This window comes from Ambystoma mexicanum, chromosome 2q, assembly GCF_040938575.1.
Source record: "Ambystoma mexicanum isolate Mex_15411 chromosome 2q, UKY_AmexF1_1, whole genome shotgun sequence".
NCBI lineage: Eukaryota > Metazoa > Chordata > Amphibia > Caudata > Ambystomatidae > Ambystoma > Ambystoma mexicanum.
In genome coordinates this window covers 2,558,340-2,575,734 of record NC_090924.1, presented here as the reverse complement: position 1 = coordinate 2,575,734, position 17,395 = coordinate 2,558,340, and positions in this window count along the sequence as shown.

Here is a 17,395-nt window from a genome sequence, read left to right as displayed (position 1 = left end):
ATGCTTCTACCAAACCTGAGACCCTTCCTATAGGATGAGATGTGATATCCAACTCCTTGCCATTCCAATCCTGAGACCCTTCCTCTAGCATGAGATGATATCCAACTCCTTCCCATTCCAATCCTGAGACCCTTCCTATAGCATGAGATGTGATATCTCAATGCTTCTACCAAACCTGAGATCCTTCCTATAGCATGAGATGTGATATTCAACTCCTTCCCATTCCAATCCTGAGACCCTTCTGATAGGATGAGATTTATTATCTCACTCCTTCAAATACCAAACTTGAGTCCCTTCCTAAAGGATGAGATCTGATATCTCAGTGCTTCTAATACCAAACCTGGGTCCCTTCCTATAACATGAGATGTGATATCCAACTCCTTCCCATTCCAATCATGAGGCCCTTCCTATACCATGAGATGTGATATCTCAATGCTTCTACCAAACCTGAGACCCTTCCTATAGCATGAGATGTGATATCCAACTCCTTCCCGATCCAATCCTGAGACCCTTCCTATAGCATGAGATGTGATATCCAACTCCTTCCCATTCCAATCCTGAGACCCTTCCGATAGCATGAGATGTGATATCCAACTCCTTCAAATTCCAACCTGTGACCCTTCCTATAGCATGAGATGGGATATCCAACTCCTTCCCAATCCAATCCTGAGACCCTTCCGATAGCATGAGATGTGATATCTTAATGCTTCTACCAAACCTGAGACCTTCCTATGGCATGAGATGTGATATCTCAATGTTTCTAATAAAAAACCTGAGACCCTTCCTATAGCAAGAGATGGGATATCCAACTCCTTCTCAATCCAATCCTGAGACCCTTCCGATAGCATGAGATGTGATATCTTAATGCTTCTACCAAACCTGAGACTTTCCTATAGCATGAGATGTGATATCCAACTCCTTCCCATTCCAATCCTGAGACCTGTCCTATACCATGAGATGTGATATCTCAATGCTTCTAATACCAAACCTGAGACTGTCCTATAACATGAGATGTGATATCTCAATGCTTCTAGTAGCCAACCTGATACCCTTCCTATAACGAGATGTGATATCCAAATCCTTCCCAATCCAATCCTGAGACCCTTCCGATAGCATGAGATATGATATCTCAATGCTTCTAATACCAAACCACAGACCCGTCCTATAACTTGAGATGTGATATCCAAATCCTTCCCCTTCCAAACCTGAGACCCTTCCTTTAGCGTCAGATGTGATATCCAACTCCTTTCCAATCCAATCCTGAGACCCTTCCTATAGCATGAGATGTGATATCCCAATGCTTCTACCAAACCTGAGACGCTTCCTATAGCATGAGATGTGATATCTAACTCCTTCCCATTCCAATCCTGAGACCCGTCCTATATCATGAGATGTTATATCTCAATGCTTCTAATACCAAACCTGAGACTGTCCTATAACATGAGATGTGATATCTCAATGCTTCTAATAACAAACCTGAGACCCTTCCTATAACTTGAGATGTGACGTCCAAGTCCTTCCCATTCCAATCCTGAGACGCTTCCTATAACATGAAATGTGGTATCCAACTCCTTCCCAATCCAATCCTGAGACCCTTCCGATAGCGTGAGATATGATATCTCAATGCTTCTAATACCAAACCGCAGACCCGTCCTATAACTTGAGATGTGATATCCAAATCCTTCCCCTTCCAAACCTGAGACCTTTCCTTTAGCATGAGATGTGATATCCAACTCCTTCCCATTCCAATCATGAGACCCTTCTTATATCATGAGATGTGATATCCCAATGCTTCTACCAAACCTGAGACCTTTCCGATAGCATGAGATGTGATATCTAACTCCTTCCCATTCCAATCATGAGGCCCTTCCTATAGCATGAGATGTGATATCTCAATGCTTCTACCAAATCTGAGACCCTTCCTATAGCATGAGATGTGATATCTAAATGCTATTAATAACAAACCTGAGACCCTCCCTATAGCATGCGATGTGATATCCAACTCCTTCCCATTCCAATTCTGAGACTCTTCCGATAGCCTGAGATGTGATATCCAACTCCTTCCCATTCCAATCATGAGGCCCTTCCTATAGCATGAGATGTGATATCTCAATGCTTCTACCAAACCTGAGACCCTTCCTATAGGATGAGATGTGATATCCAACTCCTTGCCATTCCAATCCTGAGACCCTTCCTCTAGCATGAGATGATATCCAACTCCTTCCCATTCCAATCCTGAGACCCTTCCTATAGCATGAGATGTGATATCTCAATGCTTCTACCAAACCTGAGATCCTTCCTATAGCATGAGATGTGATATTCAACTCCTTCCCATTCCAATCCTGAGACTCTTCCGATAGGATGAGATTTATTATCTCACTCCTTCAAATACCAAACTTGAGTCCCTTCCTAAAGGATGAGATCTGATATCTCAGTGCTTCTAATACCAAACCTGAGTCCCTTCCTATAACATGAGATGTGATATCCAACTCCTTCCCATTCCAATCATGAGGAACTTCCTATACCATGAGATGTGATATCTCAATGCTTTTACCAAACCTGAGACCCTTCCTATAGCATGAGATGTGATATCCAACTCCTTCCCGATCCAATCCTGAGACCCTTCCTATAGCATGAGATGTGATATCCAACTCCTTCCCATTCCAATCCTGAGACCCTTCCGATAGCATGAGATGTGATATCCAACTCCTTCAAATTCCAACCTGTGACCCTTCCTATAGCATGAGATGGGATATCCAACTCCTTCCCAATCCAATCCTGAGACCCTTCCGATAGCATGAGATGTGATATCTTAATGCTTCTACCAAACCTGAGACCTTCCTATGGCATGAGATGTGATATCTCAATGTTTCTAATAAAAAACCTGAGACCCTTCCTATAGCAAGAGATGGGATATCCAACTCCTTCTCAATCCAATCCTTAGACCCTTCCGATAGCATGAGATGTGATATCTTAATGCTTCTACCAAACCTGAGACCTTCCTATAGCATGAGATGTGATATCCAACTCCTTCCCATTCCAATCCTGAGACCTGTCCTATACCATGAGATGTGATATCTCAATGCTTCTAATACCAAACCTGAGACTGTCCTATAACATGAGATGTGATATCTCAATGCTTCTAATAGCCAACCTGATACCCTTCCTATAACGAGATGTGATATCCAAATCCTTCCCAATCCAATCCTGAGACCCTTCCGATAGCATGAGATATGATATCTCAATGCTTCTAATACCAAACCACAGACCCGTCCTATAACTTGAGATGTGATATCCAAATCCTTCCCCTTCCAAACCTGAGAACCTTCCTTTAGCATCAGATGTGATATCCAACTACTTTCCATTCCAATACTGAGACCCTTCCTATAGCATGAGATGTGATATCACAATGCTTCTACCAAACCTGAGACGCTTCCTATAGCATGAGATGTGATATCTAACTCCTTCCCATTCCAATCCTGAGACCAGTCCTATATCATGAGATGTTATATCTCGATGCTTCTAATACCAAACCTGAGACTGTCCTATAACATGAGATGTGATATCTCAATGCTTCTAATACCAAACCGCAGACCCGTCCTATAACTTGAGATGTGATATCCAAATCCTTCCCCTTCCAAACCTGAGACATTTCCTTTAGCATGAGATGTGATATCCAACTCCTTCCCATTCCAATCATGAGACCCTTCCTATAGCAGGAGATGTGATATCCCAATGATTCTACCAAACCTGAGACCTTTCCGATAACATGAGATGTGATATCTAACTCCTTCCCATTCCAATCATGAGGCCCTTCCTATAGCATGAGATGTGATATCTCAATGCTTCTACCAAATCTGAGACCCTTCCTATAGCATGAAATGTGATATCCAACTCCTTCCCATCCAATCCTGAGACCCTTCCTATAGCATGAGATGTGATATCTAAATGCTATTAATACCAAACCTGAGACCCTCCCTATAGCATGGGATGTGATATCCAACTCCTTCCCATTCCAATCCTGAGACCCTTCCGATAGCCTGAGATGTGATATCCAACTCCTTCCCATTCCAATCATGAGGCCCTTCCTATAGCATGAGATGTGATATCTCAATGCTTCTACCAAACCTGAGACCCTTCCTATAGGATGAGATGTGATATCCAACCCCTTGCCATTCCAATCCTGAGACCCTTCCTATAGCATGAGATGATATCCAACTCCTTCCCTTTCCAATCCTGAGACCCTTCCTATAGCATGAGATGTGATATCTCAATGCTTCTACCAAACCTGAGATCCTTCCTATAGCATGAGATGTGATATTCAACTCCTTCCCATTCCAATCCTGAGACCCTTCCGATAGGATGAGATTTATTATCTCACTCCTTCAAATACCAAACTTGAGTCCCTTCCTAAAGGATGAGATCTGATATCTCAGTGCTTCTAATACCAAACCTGAGTCCCTTCCTATAACATGAGATGTGATATCCAACTCCTTCCCATTCCAATCATGAGGCCCTTCATATAGCATGAAATGTGATATCTCAATGCTTCTACCAAACCTGAGACCCTTCCTATAGCATGAGATGTGATATCCAACTCCTTCCCAGAGACCCTTCCGATAGCATGAGATATGATATCTCAATGCTTCTAATAACAAACCTGAGACCCTTCCTATAACATGAGATGTGATATCCAAATCCTTCCCATTCCAATCCTGAGACCCTTCCTATAACACGAGATGTGATATCAAACTCCTTCCCAATCCAATCATGAGACCCTTCCTATAGCATGAGATGTGATATCCCAATGATTCTACCAAACCTGAGACCTTTCCGATAGCATGAGATGTGATATCTAACTCCTTCCCATTCCAATCATGAGGCCCTTCCTATAGCATGAGATGTGATATCTCAATGCTTCTACCAAATCTGAGACCCTTCCTATAGCATGAAATTTGATATCCAACTCCTTCCCATCCAATCCTGAGACCCTTCCTATAGCATGAGATGTGATATCTAAATGCTATTAATACCAAACCTGAGGCCCTCCCTATAGCATGCGATGTGATATCCAACTCCTTCCCATTCCAATCCTGAGACCCTTCCGATAGCCTGAGATGTGATATCCAACTCCTTACCATTCCAATCATGAGGCCCTTCCTATAGCATGAGATGTGATATCTCAATGCTTCTACCAAACCTGAGACCCTTCCTATAGCATGAGATGTGATATCCAACTCCTTCCCTGAGACCCTTCCGATAGCATGAGATATGATATCTCAATGCTTCTAATAACAAACCTGAGACCCTTCCTATAACATGAGATGTGATATCCAAATCCTTCCCATTCCAATCCTGAGACCCTTCCTATAACACGAGATGTGATATCAAACTCCTTCCCAATCCAATCCTGAGACCCTTCCGATAGCATGAGATATGATATCTCAATGCTTCTAATACCAAACCACAGACCCGTCCTATAAATTGAGATGTGATATCCAAATCCTTCCCCTTCCAAACCTGAGACCCTTCCTTTAGCATGAGATGTGATATCCAACTCCTTCCCATTCCAATCCTGAGACCCTTCCTATAGCATGAGATGTGATATCCTAATGCTTCTACCAAACCTGAGACCCTTCCTATAGCATGAGATGTAATATCCAACTCCTTCCCATTCCAATCCGGAGACCCTTCATATAGCATGAGATGTGATATCTCAATGCTATTAATGCCAAACCTGAGATCCTTCCTATAACATGAGATGTGATATCCAACTCCTTCCCAATCCAATCCTGAGACCCTTCCGATAGCATGAGATGTGATATCTCAATGCTTCTACCAAACCTGAGACCCTTCCTATAGCATGAGATGTGATATCCAACTCCTTCCCATTCCAATCCTGAGACCCGTCCTATACTATGAGATGTTATATCTCAATGCTTCTAATACCAAACCTGAGACTGTCCTATAACATGAGATGTGATATCTCAATGCTTCTAATAACAAACCTGAGACCCTTCCTATAACATGAGATGTGATATCCACGTCCTTCCCATTCCAATCTTGAGACCCTTCCTATAACATGAGATGTGATATCCAACTCCTTCCCAATCCAATCCTGAGACCCTTCCTATAACATGAGATGTGATATCCAACTCCTTCCCAATCCAATCCTGAGACGCTTCCTATAGCATGAGATGTGATATCCCAATGCTTCTACCAAACCTGAGACCCTTCCTATAGCATGAGATGTGATATCCAACTCCTTCCCAATCCAATCCTGTGACCCTTCCGATAGCATGAGATGTGATATCTCAATGCTTCTAATACCAAACCTGAGACCCTCCCTATAGCGTGAGATGTGATATCAAACTCTTTCACATTCCAATCATGAGGCCCTTCCTATAGCATGAGATGTGATATCTCAATGCTTCTACCAAATCTGAGACCCTTCCTATAGCATGAAATGTGATATCCAACTCCTTCCCATCCAATCCTGAGACCCTTCCTATAGCATGAGATGTGATATCTAAATGCTATTAATACCAAACCTGAGACCCTCCCTATAGCATGCGATGTGATAACCTACTCCTTCCCATTCCAATCCTGAGACCCTTCTTATATCATGAGATGTGATATCCCAATGCTTCTACCAAACCTGAGACCTTTCCGATAGCATGAGATGTGATATCTAACTCCTTCCCATTCCAATCATGAGGCCCTTCCTATAGCATGAGATGTGATATCTCAATGCTTCTACCAAATCTGAGACCCTTCCTATAGCATGAGATGTGATATCTAAATGCTATTAATAACAAACCTGAGACCCTCCCTATAGCATGCGATGTGATATCCAACTCCTTCCCATTCCAATTCTGAGACCCTTCCGATAGCCTGAGATGTGATATCCAACTCCTTCCCATTCCAATCATGAGGCCCTTCCTATAGCATGAGATGTGATATCTCAATGCTTCTACCAAACCTGAGACCCTTCCTATAGGATGAGATGTGATATCCAACTCCTTGCCATTCCAATCCTGAGACCCTTCCTCTAGCATGAGATGATATCCAACTCCTTCCCATTCCAATCCTGAGACCCTTCCTATAGCATGAGATGTGATATCTCAATGCTTCTACCAAACCTGAGATCCTTCCTATAGCATGAGATGTGATATTCAACTCCTTCCCATTCCAATCCTGAGACTCTTCCGATAGGATGAGATTTATTATCTCACTCCTTCAAATACCAAACTTGAGTCCCTTCCTAAACAATGAGATCTGATATCTCAGTGCTTCTAATACCAAACCTGAGTCCCTTCCTATAACATGAGATGTGATATCCAACTCCTTCCCATTCCAATCATGAGGCCCTTCCTATACCATGAGATGTGATATCTCAATGCTTTTACCAAACCTGAGACCCTTCCTATAGCATGAGATGTGATATCCAACTCCTTCCCGATCCAATCCTGAGACCCTTCCTATAGCATGAGATGTGATATCCAACTCCTTCCCATTCCAATCCTGAGACCCTTCCGATAGCATGAGATGTGATATCCAACTCCTTCAAATTCCAACCTGTGACCCTTCCTATAGCATGAGATGGGATATCCAACTCCTTCCCAATCCAATCCTGAGACCCTTCCGATAGCATGAGATGTGATATCTTAATGCTTCTACCAAACCTGAGACCTTCCTATGGCATGAGATGTGATATCTCAATGTTTCTAATAAAAAACCTGAGACCCTTCCTATAGCAAGAGATGGGATATCCAACTCCTTCTCAATCCAATCCTTAGACCCTTCCGATAGCATGAGATGTGATATCTTAATGCTTCTACCAAACCTGAGACCTTCCTATAGCATGAGATGTGATATCCAACTCCTTCCCATTCCAATCCTGAGACCTGTCCTATACCATGAGATGTGATATCTCAATGCTTCTAATACCAAACCTGAGACTGTCCTATAACATGAGATGTGATATCTCAATGCTTCTAATAGCCAACCTGATACCCTTCCTATAACGAGATGTGATATCCAAATCCTTCCCAATCCAATCCTGAGACCCTTCCGATAGCATGAGATATGATATCTCAATGCTTCTAATACCAAACCACAGACCCGTCCTATAACTTGAGATGTGATATCCAAATCCTTCCCCTTCCAAACCTGAGACCCTTCCTTTAGCATCAGATGTGATATCCAACTACTTTCCATTCCAATACTGAGACCCTTCCTATAGCATGAGATGTGATATCACAATGCTTCTACCAAACCTGAGACGCTTCCTATAGCATGAGATGTGATATCTAACTCCTTCCCATTCCAATCCTGAGACCAGTCCTATATCATGAGATGTTATATCTCGATGCTTCTAATACCAAACCTGAGACTGTCCTATAACATGAGATGTGATATCTCAATGCTTCTAATACCAAAACGCAGACCCGTCCTATAACTTGAGATGTGATATCCAAATCCTTCCCCTTCCAAACCTGAGACATTTCCTTTAGCATGAGATGTGATATCCAACTCCTTCCCATTCCAATCATGAGACCCTTCCTATAGCAGGAGATGTGATATCCCAATGATTCTACCAAACCTGAGACCTTTCCGATAACATGAGATGTGATATCTAACTCCTTCCCATTCCAATCATGAGGCCCTTCCTATAGCATGAGATGTGATATCTCAATGCTTCTACCAAATCTGAGACCCTTCCTATAGCATGAAATGTGATATCCAACTCCTTCCCATCCAATCCTGAGACCCTTCCTATAGCATGAGATGTGATATCTAAATGCTATTAATACCAAACCTGAGACCCTCCCTATAGCATGGGATGTGATATCCAACTCCTTCCCATTCCAATCCTGAGACCCTTCCGATAGCCTGAGATGTGATATCCAACTCCTTCCCATTCCAATCATGAGGCCCTTCCTATAGCATGAGATGTGATATCTCAATGCTTCTACCAAACCTGAGACCCTTCCTATAGGATGAGATGTGATATCCAACCCCTTGCCATTCCAATCCTGAGACCCTTCCTATAGCATGAGATGATATCCAACTCCTTCCCTTTCCAATCCTGAGACCCTTCCTATAGCATGAGATGTGATATCTCAATGCTTCTACCAAACCTGAGATCCTTCCTATAGCATGAGATGTGATATTCAACTCCTTCCCATTCCAATCCTGAGACCCTTCCGATAGGATGAGATTTATTATCTCACTCCTTCAAATACCAAACTTGAGTCCCTTCCTAAAGGATGAGATCTGATATCTCAGTGCTTCTAATACCAAACCTGAGTCCCTTCCTATAACATGAGATGTGATATCCAACTCCTTCCCATTCCAATCATGAGGCCCTTCATATAGCATGAAATGTGATATCTCAATGCTTCTACCAAACCTGAGACCCTTCCTATAGCATGAGATGTGATATCCAACTCCTTCCCAGAGACCCTTCCGATAGCATGAGATATGATATCTCAATGCTTCTAATAACAAACCTGAGACCCTTCCTATAACATGAGATGTGATATCCAAATCCTTCCCATTACAATCCTGAGACCCTTCCTATAACACGAGATGTGATATCAAACTCCTTCCCAATCCAATCATGAGACCCTTCCTATAGCATGAGATGTGATATCCCAATGATTCTACCAAACCTGAGACCTTTCCGATAGCATGAGATGTGATATCTAACTCCTTCCCATTCCAATCATGAGGCCCTTCCTATAGCATGAGATGTGATATCTCAATGCTTCTACCAAATCTGAGACCCTTCCTATAGCATGAAATTTGATATCCAACTCCTTCCCATCCAATCCTGAGACCCTTCCTATAGCATGAGATGTGATATCTAAATGCTATTAATACCAAACCTGAGACCCTCCCTATAGCATGCGATGTGATATCCAACTCCTTCCCATTCCAATCCTGAGACCCTTCCGATAGCCTGAGATGTGATATCCAACTCCTTACCATTCCAATCATGAGGCCCTTCCTATAGCATGAGATGTGATATCTCAATGCTTCTACCAAACCTGAGACCCTTCCTATAGCATGAGATGTGATATCCAACTCCTTCCCTGAGACCCTTCCGATAGCATGAGATATGATATCTCAATGCTTCTAATAACAAACCTGAGACCCTTCCTATAACATGAGATGTGATATCCAAATCCTTCCCATTCCAATCCTGAGACCCTTCCTATAACACGAGATGTGATATCAAACTCCTTCCCAATCCAATCCTGAGACCCTTCCGATAGCATGAGATATGATATCTCAATGCTTCTAATACCAAACCACAGACCCGTCCTATAAATTGAGATGTGATATCCAAATCCTTCCCCTTCCAAACCTGAGACCCTTCCTTTAGCATGAGATGTGATATCCAACTCCTTCCCATTCCAATCCTGAGACCCTTCCTATAGCATGAGATGTGATATCCTAATGCTTCTACCAAACCTGAGACCCTTCCTATAGCATGAGATGTAATATCCAACTCCTTCCCATTCCAATCCTGAGACCCTTCATATAGCATGAGATGTGATATCTCAATGCTATTAATGCCAAACCTGAGATCCTTCCTATAACATGAGATGTGATATCCAACTCCTTCCCAATCCAATCCTGAGACCCTTCCGATAGCATGAGATGTGATATCTCAATGCTTCTACCAAACCTGAGACCCTTCCTATAGCATGAGATGTGATATCCAACTCCTTCCCATTCCAATCCTGAGACCCGTCCTATACTATGAGATGTTATATCTCAATGCTTCTAATACCAAACCTGAGACTGTCCTATAACATGAGATGTGATATCTCAATGCTTCTAATAACAAACCTGAGACCCTTCCTATAACATGAGATGTGATATCCACGTCCTTCCCATTCCAATCTTGAGACCCTTCCTATAACATGAGATGTGATATCCAACTCCTTCCCAATCCAATCCTGAGACCCTTCCTATAACATGAGATGTGATATCCAACTCCTTCCCAATCCAATCCTGAGACGCTTCCTATAGCATGAGATGTGATATCCCAATGCTTCTACCAAACCTGAGACCCTTCCTATAGCATGAGATGTGATATCCAACTCCTTCCCAATCCAATCCTGTGACCCTTCCGATAGCATGAGATGTGATATCTCAATGCTTCTAATACCAAACCTGAGACCCTCCCTATAGCGTGAGATGTGATATCAAACTCTTTCACATTCCAATCATGAGGCCCTTCCTATAGCATGAGATGTGATATCTCAATGCTTCTACCAAATCTGAGACCCTTCCTATAGCATGAAATGTGATATCCAACTCCTTCCCATCCAATCCTGAGACCCTTCCTATAGCATGAGATGTGATATCTAAATGCTATTAATACCAAACCTGAGACCCTCCCTATAGCATGCGATGTGATAACCTACTCCTTCCCATTCCAATCCTGAGACCCTTCCGATAGCCTGAGATGTGATATCCAACTCCTGCCCATTCCAATCATGAGGCCCTTCCTATAGCATGAGATGTGATATCTCAATGCTTCTACCAAACTGAGACCCTTCCTATAGGATGAGATGTGATATCCAACTCCTTGCCATTCCAACCCTGAGACCCTTCCTATAGCATGAGATGATATCCAACTCCTTCCCATTCCAATCCTGAGACCCTTCCTATAGCATGAGATGTGATATCTCAATGCTTCTACCAAACCTGAGACCCTTCCTATAGCATGAGATGTGATATCCAACTCCTTCCCTGAGACCCTTCCGATAGCATGAGATCTGATATCTCAATGCTTCTAATAACAAACCTGAGACCCTTCCTATAACATGAGATGTGATATCCAAATCCTTCCCATTCCAATCCTGAGACCCTTTCTATAACATGAGATGTGATATCCAACTCCTTCCCATTCCAATCCTGAGACCCTTCCTAGAGCATGAGATGTGATATCCTAATGCTACTACCAAACCTGAGACCCTTCCTATAGCATGAGATGTGATATCCAACTCCTTCCCATTCCAATCCTGAGACCCTTCCTATAGCATGAGATGTGATATCTCAATGCTATTAATACCAAACCTGAGATCCTTCATATAACATGAAATGTGATATCCAACTCCTTCCCAATCCAATCCTGAGACCCTTCCTATAGCATGAGATGTGATATCCCAATGCTTCTACCAAACCTGAGACCCTTCCTATAGCATGAGATGTGATATCCAACTCCTTCCCAATCCAATCCTGAGACCCTTATGATAGCATGAGATGTGATATCTCAATGCTTCTAATACCAAACCTGAGACACTCCCTATAGCATGAGATGTGATATCAAAGTCCTTCCCATTCCAATCCTGATACCCTTCCTATAACATGAGATGTGATATCCAACTCTTCCCATCCAATCCTGAGACCCTTCATACAACATGAGATGTTATATCCAACTCCTTCCCAATCCAAACCTGAGACCCTTCCGATAGCATGAGATGTGATATCTCAATGCTTCTAATACCAAACCTGAGACTCTCCCTAAAGCGTTAGATGTAATATCAAAGTCCTTCCCATTCCAATACTGATACCCTTCCTATAACATGAGATGTGATATACAACTCCTTCCAATTCCAACCTGTGACCCTTCCTATAGCATGAGATGCGATATCCAACTCTTCCCATCCAATCCTGAGACCCTTCCTATAACATGAGATGTGATATCCAACTCTTCCCATCCAATCCTGAGACCCTTCCTATAACATGAGATGTGATATCCAACTCCTTCCCGAACCAATCCTGAGACCCTTCCGATAGCATGAGATGTGATATCTCAATGCTTCTACCAAACCTGAGACCCTTCCTATAGCATGAGATGTGATATCCAACTCCTTCCCATTCCAATCCTGAGACCCGTCCTATACTATGAGATGTTATATCTCAATGCTTCTAATACCAAACCTGAGACTGTCCTATAACATGAGATGTGATATCTCAATGCTTCTAATAACAAACCTGAGACCCTTCCTATAACATGAGATGTGATATCCACGTCCTTCCCATTCCAATCTTGAGACCCATCCTATAACATGAGATGTGATATCCAACTCCTTCCCAATCCAATCCTGAGACGCTTCCTATAGCATGAGATGTGATATCCCATTGCTTCTACCAAACCTGAGACCCTTCCTATAGCATGAGATGTGATATCCAACTCCTTCCCAATCCAATCCTGTGACCCTTCCGATAGCATGAGATGTGATATCTCAATGCTTCTAATACCAAACCTGAGACCCTCCCTATAGCGTGAGATGTGATATCAAACTCCTTCACATTCCAATCATGAGGCCCTTCCTATAGCATGAGATGTGATATCTCAATGCTTCTACCAAATCTGAGACCCTTCCGATAGCATGAAATGTGATATCCAACTCCTTCCCATCCAATCCTGAGACCCTTCCTATAGCATGAGATGTGATATCTAAATGCTATTAATACCAAACCTGAGACCCTCCCTATAGCATGCGATGTGATATCCAACTCCTTCCCATTCCAATCCTGAGACCCTTCCGATAGCCTGAGATGTGATATCCAACTCCTTCCCATTCCAATCATGAGGCCCTTCCTATAGCATGAGATGTGATATCTCAATGCTTCTACCAAACTGAGACCCTTCCTATAGGATGAGATGTGATATCCAACTCCTTGCCATTCCAACCCTGAGACCCTTCCTATAGCATGAGATGATATCCAACTCCTTCCCATTCCAATCCTGAGACCCTTCCTATAGCATGAGATTTGATATCTCAATGCTTCTACCAAACCTGAGACCCTTCCTATAGCATGAGATGTGATATCCAACTCCTTCCCTGAGACCCTTCCGATAGCATGAGATATGATATCTCAATGCTTCTAATAACAAACCTGAGACCCTTCCTATAACATGAGATGTGATATCCAAATCCTTCCCATTACAATCCTGAGACCCTTCCTATAACACGAGATGTGATATCAAACTCCTTCCCAATCCAATCATGAGACCCTTCCTATAGCATGAGATGTGATATCCCAATGATTCTACCAAACCTGAGACCTTTCCGATAGCATGAGATGTGATATCTAACTCCTTCCCATTCCAATCATGAGGCCCTTCCTATAGCATGAGATGTGATATCTCAATGCTTCTACCAAATCTGAGACCCTTCCTATAGCATGAAATTTGATATCCAACTCCTTCCCATCCAATCCTGAGACCCTTCCTATAGCATGAGATGTGATATCTAAATGCTATTAATACCAAACCTGAGACCCTCCCTATAGCATGCGATGTGATATCCAACTCCTTCCCATTCCAATCCTGAGACCCTTCCGATAGCCTGAGATGTGATATCCAACTCCTTACCATTCCAATCATGAGGCCCTTCCTATAGCATGAGATGTGATATCTCAATGCTTCTACCAAACCTGAGACCCTTCCTATAGCATGAGATGTGATATCCAACTCCTTCCCTGAGACCCTTCCGATAGCATGAGATATGATATCTCAATGCTTCTAATAACAAACCTGAGACCCTTCCTATAACATGAGATGTGATATCCAAATCCTTCCCATTCCAATCCTGAGACCCTTCCTATAACACGAGATGTGATATCAAACTCCTTCCCAATCCAATCCTGAGACCCTTCCGATAGCATGAGATATGATATCTCAATGCTTCTAATACCAAACCACAGACCCGTCCTATGAATTGAGATGTGATATCCAAATCCTTCCCCTTCCAAACCTGAGACCCTTCCTTTAGCATGAGATGTGATATCCAACTCCTTCCCATTCCAATCCTGAGACCCTTCCTATAGCATGAGATGTGATATCCTAATGCTTCTACCAAACCTGAGACCCTTCCTATAGCATGAGATGTAATATCCAACTCCTTCCCATTCCAATCCTGAGACCCTTCATATAGCATGAGATGTGATATCTCAATGCTATTAATGCCAAACCTGAGATCCTTCCTATAACATGAGATGTGATATCCAACTCCTTCCCAATCCAATCCTGAGACCCTTCCGATAGCATGAGATGTGATATCTCAATGCTTCTACCAAACCTGAGACCCTTCCTATAGCATGAGATGTGATATCCAACTCCTTCCCATTCCAATCCTGAGACCCGTCCTATACTATGAGATGTTATATCTCAATGCTTCTAATACCAAACCTGAGACTGTCCTATAACATGAGATGTGATATCTCAATGCTTCTAATAACAAACCTGAGACCCTTCCTATAACATGAGATGTGATATCCACGTCCTTCCCATTCCAATCTTGAGACCCTTCCTATAACATGAGATGTGATATCCAACTCCTTCCCAATCCAATCCTGAGACCCTTCCTATAACATGAGATGTGATATCCAACTCCTTCCCAATCCAATCCTGAGACGCTTCCTATAGCATGAGATGTGATATCCCAATGCTTCTACCAAACCTGAGACCCTTCCTATAGCATGAGATGTGATATCCAACTCCTTCCCAATCCAATCCTGTGACCCTTCCGATAGCATGAGATGTGATATCTCAATGCTTCTAATACCAAACCTGAGACCCTCCCTATAGCGTGAGATGTGATATCAAACTCTTTCACATTCCAATCATGAGGCCCTTCCTATAGCATGAGATGTGATATCTCAATGCTTCTACCAAATCTGAGACCCTTCCTATAGCATGAAATGTGATATCCAACTCCTTCCCATCCAATCCTGAGACCCTTCCTATAGCATGAGATGTGATATCTAAATGCTATTAATACCAAACCTGAGACCCTCCCTATAGCATGCGATGTGATAACCTACTCCTTCCCATTCCAATCCTGAGACCCTTCCGATAGCCTGAGATGTGATATCCAACTCCTGCCCATTCCAATCATGAGGCCCTTCCTATAGCATGAGATGTGATATCTCAATGCTTCTACCAAACTGAGACCCTTCCTATAGGATGAGATGTGATATCCAACTCCTTGCCATTCCAACCCTGAGACCCTTCCTATAGCATGAGATGATATCCAACTCCTTCCCATTCCAATCCTGAGACCCTTCCTATAGCATGAGATGTGATATCTCAATGCTTCTACCAAACCTGAGACCCTTCCTATAGCATGAGATGTGATATCCAACTCCTTCCCTGAGACCCTTCCGATAGCATGAGATCTGATATCTCAATGCTTCTAATAACAAACCTGAGACCCTTCCTATAACATGAGATGTGATATCCAAATCCTTCCCATTCCAATCCTGAGACCCTTTCTATAACATGAGATGTGATATCCAACTCCTTCCCATTCCAATCCTGAGACCCTTCCTAGAGCATGAGATGTGATATCCTAATGCTACTACCAAACCTGAGACCCTTCCTATAGCATGAGATGTGATATCCAACTCCTTCCCATTCCAATCCTGATACCCTTCCTATAGCATGAGATGTGATATCTCAATGCTATTAATACCAAACCTGAGATCCTTCATATAACATGAAATGTGATATCCAACTCCTTCCCAATCCAATCCTGAGACCCTTCCTATAGCATGAGATGTGATATCCCAATGCTTCTACCAAACCTGAGACCCTTCCTATAGCATGAGATGTGATATCCAACTCCTTCCCAATCCAATCCTGAGACCCTTCCGATAGCATGAGATGTGATATCTCAATGCTTCTAATACCAAACCTGAGACACTCCCTATAGCATGAGATGTGATATCAAAGTCCTTCCCATTCCAATCCTGATACCCTTCCTATAACATGAGATGTGATATCCAACTCTTCCCATCCAATCCTGAGACCCTTCATATAACATGAGATGTTATATCCAACTCCTTCCCAATCCAAACCTGAGACCCTTCCGATAGCATGAGATGTGATATCTCAATGCTTCTAATACCAAACCTGAGACTCTCCCTAAAGCGTTAGATGTAATATCAAAGTCCTTCCCATTCCAATACTGATACCCTTCCTATAACATGAGATGTGATATACAACTCCTTCCAATTCCAACCTGTGACCCTTCCTATAGCATGAGATGCGATATCCAACTCTTCCCATCCAATCCTGAGACCCTTCCTATAACATGAGATGTGATATCCAACTCTTCCCATCCAATCCTGAGACCCTTCCTATAACATGAGATGTGATATCCAACTCCTTCCCGAACCAATCCTGAGACCCTTCCGATAGCATGAGATGTGATATCTCAATGCTTCTACCAAACCTGAGACCCTTCCTATAGCATGAGATGTGATATCCAACTCCTTCCCATTCCAATCCTGAGACCCGTCCTATACTATGAGATGTTATATCTCAATGCTTCTAATACCAAACCTGAGACTGTCCTAT